Below are 11037 nucleotides of genomic sequence, written 5' to 3'. Positions count from 1 at the left end.
GCGAGACAGCAGATGTGACTTAATATTCAGTATAGAATTTTTGATATTATCTTTGTTTTCTTTTTTTTTTTTTTTTTTTTTACCTCTTCCCCACCCTACTCTGCCTAATAATCTCAGTTTTCTATCTTTAACTTCGACAAGGACATACATTGATTATCCTTTGGTAATTTCTTCTACAGGTGGATGAAAATTAGGTGCAGGCTATGAAAAATGAAGGAATGGAGTCTCTGTCTCTTGGCAATTAGTTGATAAAGTTGAGTTAATGCATAACAATCAGTTGTGAGATTTTTTCACATAATTTTGTCTAAAAAACAAAATTTAGTGTAATGCTTTATTGAAATTTAGAATAATACTTTATCAAAAATGAATTTACAGTATAATGTTATGATTTCATAGCGTTCTGGCATCATTTTGAGAAATGTCATCTCAACCTATATAGAGATGAATGTAAATTAAAAACAAGAGATACATTTTATGCTAGTAGAAAAAATTTATATATCCCACAATATAGAAATGGTGAATTAAAACTTGGCATCTTCTTTAGATGGAAATGAATGTTTTTGAGTTAAGGAAATATATTATCTTTCTTTTTGTTGGTCCTTGTTTGTATGTGTACTGGATAATTATGTAACAATATGTAAAACAAACAGAAAAGAAAGATGCCTTGCCACTTACCTCTTTTTCCATACTTCCATCCTCTTTTGGAACCCCTGATTAAAATTTATTCACATTGTTAATTCAAAATTTCTCTTTTCAGAAAAAGAAAAAGAGTAAAAGAGAGGTAAACTCACAAGAGAAGAAAATGTATCTTTATAGGCACAAAAAGTAAATTTTGAGAATCAATTTTATTTTATTTTTGAAATTGATTTGCAATATTTATTTAACGTATACGTATTTTGTGGTCTTAGAACACTTTGGTAAAAGTCTCAAGCTTGTCCCTTTTCGGCTATGTGACTCTAAATTTCAAATGTATTTATTTTTAATATAAAAACGTCAGTACTTTTCCTGTCTACCTCACAAAATCTAATTTAAAAAATAAATAAATAAACCGGAAAATGCAAGAAACTGTATATATTGAAGGTTTCAGTATGTATGGGATTTTTCCCTTTTGGATTATATTCCAGAATAAAAATCTCCAAAACTTTTTAAAATTATGAATGAAATCCAAAAAAACACTAAGAATTGAAATCTTTTCCATAAATAACAGCTGCTCTTTGACAGTGTTGTCTCTATCGTGGCATATACTTTGCATGAACAGTTTCTCAAAGCTTTAAGGGGTTTAGTTTTATTATACTTCTTGTGACAGTTTGTATACAAAAGAGAATAAACAAAGCATTACACTAAATATTGTATATTTTAAAACTGAAAACATTCTAATGATATTTAGCTGCATAGCATAGCAAAAATCCTGAAGAAATATTTCAAACCAGAAGGGATAATGAACACAGATAGCATTTTTTTTTTTAACAGAGTCTTTTTTAACTTTCCCTAGAGAGCAAGTATATGTCTCAGCAATTTGTATTTATCCACTAGAGACAGGTATGAAGCAGACCTTAAAGATCACAGAATTTTACTTTTTTCCTTTAGAATTGAAGACACTAAACTAAGAAGATAACTAATTTTTCTATTATCACTCGGTGGGTTACTGGAGTAATTTGGATTACAGAGCAGAGGGGTCAACAAGCCAAGCCCCTTCAGAGCACCCCATAGTGCTAAGTCTGCTCCTCCTCTGTTGTGTCATAAAAGCTATGCTTGTAGATATTTAGAAGTGAGATTTTTGGCTCAAAATGATAAAAGAACATACAAATCTATTTTTAAATAAATTTCAGCCTCCATAAAAAGCTCAGAAAAGCAGCTAGCCACTTAAAATAAAATTTGCAAAATCCTTGGCCTCATATTCGAGGCTCTTTTAGAAAATACAGATAGTTATTGACAAAAAATGTTGTTCCATTATGACATCATTATTGTTAATGCCAGCTCAATTCTAGCATAGGAAATTAGAAATTCCTAGTGGCAGGTGAGTTATCCGTTTTTACTAGACACAATAATTCGTGGTCCTTGAAAGTCAAAGATGGAGCCATTGTTTCAGTTTCTTCTATTAAATGCCTTTGCTTTTATCCTTCAACTAGCCAAGTAAGTGTCACACTGCAGAGGTTGTGGAGCAGCAAAGGACTTCACAGAGTATTGTCCAGTGTTGTGTCTCCACATCCTTTACAATATCACTTTTCTTTGTATAGCACTTGACAAACTCTTAGGAGAGTGAAAAGAAGTTAGTCCTTTATTTCTTATGTTCGCTATTTCCTATTTTATCTTTTTCCTATGCTCTTTCTTTGGGTAAAATGTGGGAAATTATTCAGCTGTGATGAAGCAGTGATTTGCATATTAAATTCATTACTGGTGATTAAACCTTCATTTGGAAATAACATCAAGAAAATCACTGCCAGGTCATACTGGCTAGATCTCTACAACAGGCATTTGCTGTTACTCTCTGTGTTTCCCAGGCATGCTGAGGGATAGAAAATAATAATAATAACCACAAAATGGAATTTTATTAAACCTACATTATCACATAGTGTATAGTTAGATATTGTATATGACTAACTCTAATTTTTACAAACATATTGGTGAAGAACCAAATGTGTAACTGGGTACCTTTATTAACATCCTTGTTTTACATAAGGAAGCTGAAACACAAGATTGCATGTGATAAAGAGAGCAGAGGTAGGATTCATTTTCGTCTACTATACTTCAAAGCCTGCACTTTCCCACTAAAACATTCACAGAAACAAAATTATTGAGTCAGCCTTTATCGAATCTCTGTTAAACATCTACTGTTTATTTTTAAATGTCTAGGGAGAAAATTCAATTTACCAAGCATGTATTGCGAATCCACAATGTCACCAGTCTCCTGCACGTTGGGCAGTGAAATCCATCAGTGAATATTTTTCAGGAAGATGTTTACTTTTGGTGTTACTATGAGGCAAATCCTTTATCACCTAACCTAAATCTAGCTTTTTATGTGTGCAAACACAAAAATATGTACATTCATATTTGTTTCTTCATCCCAGACAGAATATATGCTTGTGTTGATCAGATGTAATTAGAGGTTATTATGCTGTTATATAGAGTAAATAACGTGACCTTTCATATAAATTGATTTCCCAGACTTCTTATCTACAATATAAATGGTGTAAATTAATGTCTTCTTTCTATAAAGATTTAATTTGCAACGTTAGTTAAACCCTAATGAGAATTCTACTTTTGTCTTATTTCCATGTTCTAATATGCTACAGAAATTAAATCAATCATAATTCATTTTTCACAAATTAGTAATAACAACTATCCTTTCTTCATTTACTTATTCACAACCAAATTCCTTTTTTAAGTCAATATATTGCCTAGTAAGTAAACTAAGCTAGTTGATTCACAGAAATTATGGGAAAGTAGTGCATCTTTCCCCCTATTCTATTCTCAGTTGTTTTTCTGACTTTCTATGAGGCTCTATAGAACTGGTTAGACAATCCAGAGGGTGGTCAGGCATAGACGTTTATGTAGTAATTTGTGGATTGAAAATGTGGGAAGGAGGTTTTGCTGGCAAATATAATCACTTTTTCCAAGGGCAATCAATGAATGCACCTTTGTTTTCCATCTACATTTAGTAGCAAATGATGAATAAAAAGAAAAACAAGACATAAATATCAGAATGTTATTTTTATAACTGATGTGGCTACACGTTCATGAAGGGGCTTGCTTATTTCTTGCATTTGCCTTGAATTAGAATTACTACACAAAATAGCAGGTTAATCCCATAAGCTCTGGCCTGCCAAGCTAAGCTTACTACTTACTCACTAGAAAGTAATGTCTCACAGATGGAAGTACGATGGGAAGGATTGGTGGTTAGAAGAACTAAGCCAGGCATTCCCAATTCCTACTACCAAGTGCACCAATAGGATAAGGTGAGAAATATGTTGCCTGGAGTATTATCAGATAAACACTTCTCCTCACACTGTATTATAAGATGTGTAAGATACGGTTTTCTTCATTGCTGTATTCAGATCTATTGCAGTGTCTGATACAGAATAGATGCTAAATATTTGCTGAATGTAAATATAATGAAGAAAGTATTCATAAGAGTATTCACTTTCAGGTCAGATTTAAGTGTTTAATGCATTTTGATTTGATTTTTGTGTGTGATGAGACATAGGGATCTAAATTCCTTCTTCTGCATATGGATATCCAGTTTTCCCAGCACCATTTATTGAAGAGAGTTCTTTCCCTAATGTATGTTGTTGGCAACTTTGTGAAAAATAAGTTCACTAGAGGTATATAGATTGAGTTCTGAATTATCTATTCTGGTCCATTGGTCTGCATGTTTTTATGCCAGTACTAAGATGTTTTGGTTACCATAGCTTTGTAGTAAAATTTGAAGTCAGGTAATGTGATTTTTCCAGTTGTGTTCTGTTTGCTCAGGACGGCTTTGGCTATTCTGGGTCTTTTGTAGATCCATATAAATTTTAGGATTTCTTTTCTCTTTCTTTGAAGAATGTGAAACTATGAAACAAATAAAAAACAACACTAGGGAAACTATCTAGGATATTGAACTAGGCAAAGATTTCTTGAGTAATACCCCACAAGCACAGGCAACCAAACTAAAAATGGACAAATGGAATTACATCAAGTTAAAAGCTTCTGCACAGCAAAAGAAACAATCAACAAACTGAAGAGAAAATCCATAGAATGGGAAAAAAATATTTGCAACCTACTTGTCTAATGAGGAATAGATAACCAGAATATGTAAGGAGTTCAAACAACTCTACAGGAGAAAAAAAAAAAAACAAAAAACCTAATAATTCAATTTAAAAATAGGCAGAGATCTGAAAAAATATTTCTCAAAAGAAGACATTCAAAGGGCAAACAGGTATAGAAAAAGGTGCTCAACATCATTGATCATCAGAGCAGTGCAAATAGAAACTCCAATGAAATATTAATATAATTCCACCCCAATTAAAAGAGCTTTTATCCAAATGTCAGCCAATAATGAATGCTAGTGAGGATATGGAGAAAAAGTAAGCTTCATACACTGTTGATGGGAATGTAAGTTAGTACAGCCACTATGAATAACAGTATGAAAGATCCTCAAAATACTAAAAATAAAACTACCAGATAATCCAGCAATCTCACTGCCAAGCATATATACAAAAGAAAATAAATCAATATATCGAAGGGATATCTGTACTTCTATGCTTATTGCAGCACTATTCACAATAGTCAAAGTCTGAAAGCCACCTGAGTGTTAGTTAACGGATGGATGGGTAAAGAAACTGTGGTATCTATACACAATGGAGTACTATTCAGCCATAAAAAAATGAGGTCCCATCATTTGCAATAACTGGATGGAACTAGAAAACATTATGTTAAATGAAATAACCAGATATGGAAAGGCAAACTTATGTTCTCCCTCATTTGTGGGAACTAAAAATTTAAACAATTGAACTTATAGAGGTAGAAAGTAGAATGATGGTTACCAAGGTCTGGGAAGGGTAGTGGGGAGGAAGGGGAAAATAAAGGTAGTTAATGTTTTGGATTTGTATTGCATTTGTTAATATTAACTACGCTTTGTACTTAGATACAATAAATAAGATCTATGATTTGATAGCACAACAGGGTAACAATAATTAGTTGTACATTTTAGAGTAACTGAGGGAGTATAATTGGAATGTTCATAAAACAAAGAAATTATGAATTCTTGAAGTGATGTATACCTGATACATTTATCCTGATGTGATTATTATATATTGTATGTCTGTATCAAAATATCTCTTGTATCCTATAAATAGATACACAACTACAATGTGCCCATAAAAATATAAATTTAAAAAATTTTGAAGGAGTATTTACTTTTATCTTATGAAGTCATCACATACTAAAATAGAAGAGATGGTTTATATCAGAGACTTTATCATAATTCAACATTTTATTTAAATAATTAAATACTGCTCCTTTTAAAAATTCTAGAAGAATGCAATGATTGTATTACTTCATAGGAAATATTAATCAAAAATAAGAAATTATTTTTGTTAGAAATAATATACACCTTCATTATAAGCTATTCAAGGTACAGTAACATAGATTTGAATAAAGCAGAGTCTCTAAATGGTATATTCTACCTTACAATGCATATTGTTATGATACTGTTTTATTTTATTTAACAATGTTTTGCATGTTTTCTATGTATGTGCATATCTTTGCCTCAGTATTTTCTTTATTTTTTTATTTTTATTTATTTACTTTTTTTGAGACGGAGTCCCACTCTGTCCCCCAGGCTGGAGTGCAGTGGCACCATCTTGGCTCAAGGCAACCTCCGACTCCCAGGTTCAAGCGATTCTCTTGCCTCAGCCTCCTCAGCAGCTGGGATTACAGCGACCGCTATCATGCCCTGCTAATTTCTTTTTTGTATTTTCAGTAGAGACGGGGTTTCGCCATGTTGACCAGGCTGGTCTCAAACTCTTGACCTCAGACGATCCGCCCGCCTCAGCCTCCCAAAGTGCTGGGATTACAGGTGTGAGCCACCGCGCCCATCCTGCCTCAGTATTTTAATGGATACATGGAAATGTAACACATATTACTTAACCTTATGGATTCATTTAGTTTTTTTTCTAATTATTTTGTTATTATAAGCAATAATACAACTAATAATCATGTGCATATCATTGTATAAGCCTATGAACATATTTCTCAAGAACAGATAACCAGAAGCCAAACTGCTGTGTCGGTTTTGAGCATTTTTCCTCAAAAGAATATGAAGTTAGGCTGGGCGCAGTAGCTCATGCCTGTAATCCCAGCACTTTCGGAGGCCGAGGCCGGTGGATCACGAGGTCAGGAGATCAAGAACATCCTGGCTAACACAGTGAAACCCTGTATCTACAAAAAATACAAAAAAATAGCTACTCAGGAGGCTGAGTCAGGAGAATGGTGTGAATCTGGGAGGCAGAGCTTGCAGTGAGCCGAGATCGCGCCATTGCACTCCAGCCTGGGAGACGGTGAGACTCCGTCTCAAAAAAAAAAAAAAAAAAAAGAGCATGAAGTTACTCTATGATTTTGTCCTCCATCTTCACAATTATGGCCAATCTGATAAGTGAAAAATATTTTATCAATAATTTATTTGATGCATTTCTTATATCATGTTTATTATATATAAATGTATTTATTGCTAATTTGTACCTCCTAGTCCATAAATTGACAAAATAGTCATGGGTATGTGATAAGGTTTGGCTGTGTCCCCACCCAAATCACGAATCGACTTGTAGCTCCCATAATTCCCACATGTCATGGGAGGGACCCAGTGGCAGGTAATTGAATCATGGGGATGGGTTTTTCTCATGCTGTTCTCATGATAGTGAATACGTCTGGTGAGATCCGATTGTTTTGTAAAGGGGAGTTCCCCTGCACGTTCTCTCTTAGCCTGTCACCATGTAAGACATGACTTTACTCCTCCTTCACCTTCTGCCATGATGGTGAGGCCTTCTCAGCCATGTGAAACTATGAGTCAATTAAACCTCTTTCCTTTATAAATTACCCAGTCTTGAGCATGTCTTTATTAGCAGTGTGAGAAGAGACTAATAGTCTGTGCTCCAGTGAAAGATGCTTTCATATGATTCTCTTCTCTTAATAACTTTTCCTTCAGCCCCCTATTTCCCTTGGTTCATTCTCTGCAGTTCCTCAATGAGGTGGGGAAATGCAGTCACCGATTTTGCTTGGCTCTTGGGGTCCTATACTGCTTCCACTAGGAGCCTTTCATTAGGCTGAAAGTTCATTTTATCTTAGAGTATACTTCATGATTTGGATCATTCATATTCTTGGCTTCATCAACAGGATTAAATGAAGAACAAATTGGCTAAATTCTTAAAAATGAAGTTTCTTAATAAATTACCTGATATTTTTTTCCATAATTTCCTATATGCTTGTTTTAGACTCAATTTTCCTGAACCAATTAGAGAACTTAAATATATAAATATATATATATATATAAATATGTGTGTGTGTGTGTGTTCTTGGTTGTGATTTACTTTGATTTTTTTGATGTGTTTCTATCAAATTATACTTTCTAGAGATTTCTCACAACTCATAGTTTGCAATGATGCTTCTTGTTTCCCATGTGAATATTATCATTTATATTTTCTATGACTTTAAGAGATTTGGAACTGGGAGCAGAAATTCCACTCAACCTATCATTTCTATACAATTTCCAAAATGAAGTCTCTAATATGAATAAATAATATAGATAGATATAGACACAAATTAGATGTAGATACCATTATGTTTTGATAAGATTGGATGTTTGTTTTTAATTTAATTTGAGATTATGGGAAAAAGGAATGCTTTCATAATTCTTAGGGTGTAATCCTGGCAGGTACTTCAGGGTCATAAATAGTCAACTTCCAGAGTGCTGAAAATGATGTATTCTAAGAAGTTCCTTTGGCCACACATCAGAAGAGACAGGTACACAATATGAAGATACTATGACCAGAGTCAGGAAACAGAGTTTGCAAACATAAATTATAAATCAAATGTGAGAAACATGGAAGTTTTGAATTGTGCATGTTGATTTTTCAGTCTACCTGAATCTGGGCAACTATATATTAATAAAATGTGCTTCAGGGTAGAAGAAATCAAAATTTCTTTAAGGATAGTTAATGGTTTCCTGAATAGTACTTGCTTAGAAACTTTTGGAAACACAACCAAAAGTTAATTTACAATAATAATAATAATAATTTTTAGAAATAACAATTTTTGGAAAGTAGCAACAGCAAAAAATAAACCCACAAACAATAACCGTATTTTTAAGTGATTGCTATTAGCCACATATTTTTATGTTTATTATCATCTGATATTACTTTTGACAAGAAAATAATCATATTCGTTCATCCTACAAATGAGAAAAAAAAAACAGGCTTAAAGAAACTATAAAAGTGCATCACCATGTGAACAGATTTCAAACTTAATGCCTCATGAGGAAGATAAGACACTCAATTTGCAGAGATTATAAAAGTTTAGAGATACTGCTTTCAAATTTACTAAAACGTATTCAACGTGTTTACTGCTGAGTTGGTGTATTGGAGTATTTTTACACCATTGACACATTGGCCTGTGTTACCATTTTCTTATAGATATCATGTAACACTATCTTTGGAGAACTGACAAAAAAGAAAACAAAATAAGCAAGAGAAAAAAAATGAAACGATGACTATTTATGGAAAGTTGTCCTGGTTATAAATTTAACTCTTGTTGGTGATACAGATGGAGATGATGTAAGGATTTTTAAAATGTAATAGTTTACTTAATAGAAGAAAACTATTTACTAAACAGAAAGGAACATCAAGCTGAAAATTGTATAGATTTCTTTTAAGAATAAATATTCTATAGGAAACAAAAAGAAAGTAAGACATATGTGTAATAAATTCAAATATTTGCAGATATGTATAACTGGCAATGCTAATTTTGATATTCCAGTTCTTATAATTTACTTTTGAAACCTGAATATTAAAACCTGTATAATGTTTTGCATTCAAGGTTTAATATTTTATATCTGTGACCTTTAGAGTCCAGCTGTAATTATATTATAATTCTAGCATATGTGGCTGTCCAGCACTAAAATCTATTAGTGAAATTCATAGTTAGGATTCAGCTTACATCTGGTCATTTAGTTTTAAGAATGATCAGCATTGGCAAAAGTTTTCAAGCCATTTTACAATACTGAACTTCAACTATCTAACTCATGAAAACTACTGAATATTATTGTACTTGTAAAATTATAATATTTTGTTGATATGAACATAGAGTTATTTAGTATTTTCTGAGATTTTCTTAGATCATTTGGTAGCAGTTGAGGTTCTATTAAATTATAATATTAACAATAATTGTATCTACTAATTTACCACTGTAGAATATTCCAATTTTTGAAATACAAATTTTACAGTATAGTTTCATGCATTTCTGACACATACCAGAATTAAGACTGATGCTATGTGAATAGATACTGAAAAGTAATCAATATAACTGGGGAAAAGTGCCTTCAATACTGAATGGAATTATTTCTCAAAAAGAATAAAAATACTGAAGTTCTCAATTCAAACCATCTATAAATTTCTAGGATTTCTAGAATCAAAGTTATTGTTTACATGGTAGTTAATGAAATATAAACACATTAAGCTTATATGGAGAAAATATTAATACTATTAAACAGATAGAACTATTAAGTAGATTTATATGTGCCTTTATCTCATGTATCATCAAACTATTTGTAAAAAGGCATTTTATGTATCACACACTAACTCCAACTAATGAGGGCACTGATTAAACACTAAAATTTTAATGTTTTCAGATTGTATTACCAAGGCTTTTTCCACTAGAAACTCTTCTAATCCAAATACTTTGGATAAGAATGAGCATGATTTTAATTATCTTATTGGCCAACAGAAAATCTACAAAAAGCTAAACAGAAAAATAGAGCTGAGGACAAAAGGAGCTTCTTGAAACTAAACCACATGACTTAACTCAAAATTACATAGAAACTTGATTTTTGAGTCAAATGAATGTGGCTTTACTTCAAATTGATGGCCTGTGTATCCAAAAATGTTTATGTTCTGCAAAATCCTTAAACATTCATGTTATTTTTGTATTTTCCTCGTATTTCATATATTTTCAAATTGAGTTTTCTAAATCTCAGAGTCTGGGAATTGACTCATGTTTTGCTATACCGTTTTCTGAGAGGAAAATATTTCTCAACTCTTCTTTTTTTATTATTATTATACTTTAAGTTCTAGGGTATATGTGCATAACGTGCAGGTTTGTTACATATGTATACTTGTGCCATGTTGCTGTGCTGCACCCATCAACTCATCATTTACATCAGGTATAACTCCCAATGCAATCCCTCCCCCCTCCCTCCTCCCCATGATAGGCCCCGGTGTGTGATGTTCCCCTTCCCGAGTCCAAGTGATCTCATTGTTCAGTTCCCACCTATGAGTGAGAACATGC

At 32.6% G+C, this 11037-nt stretch overlaps 1 long non-coding RNA gene across 2 annotated transcripts in view; it reads left to right on the top strand.

The window, feature by feature from the left end:
* The first annotated feature begins 882 nt into the window (after positions 1-882).
* Positions 883-11037, top strand: part of LOC103878336 — a 50774-nt gene continuing 40619 nt past the window's right edge. For both annotated transcript variants that reach the window (XR_002517602.2, XR_002517601.2), the window contains exon 1: positions 883-2133. This is a non-coding gene — a long non-coding RNA (uncharacterized LOC103878336). The remainder of the gene's footprint in view (positions 2134-11037) is intronic.

Source organism: Papio anubis, chromosome 13 (assembly GCF_008728515.1).
Source record: "Papio anubis isolate 15944 chromosome 13, Panubis1.0, whole genome shotgun sequence".
Lineage (NCBI taxonomy): Eukaryota > Metazoa > Chordata > Mammalia > Primates > Cercopithecidae > Papio > Papio anubis.
Note: the sequence above shows the minus strand (reverse complement) of the source record. Positions and strands in the feature narration are given on the sequence as shown.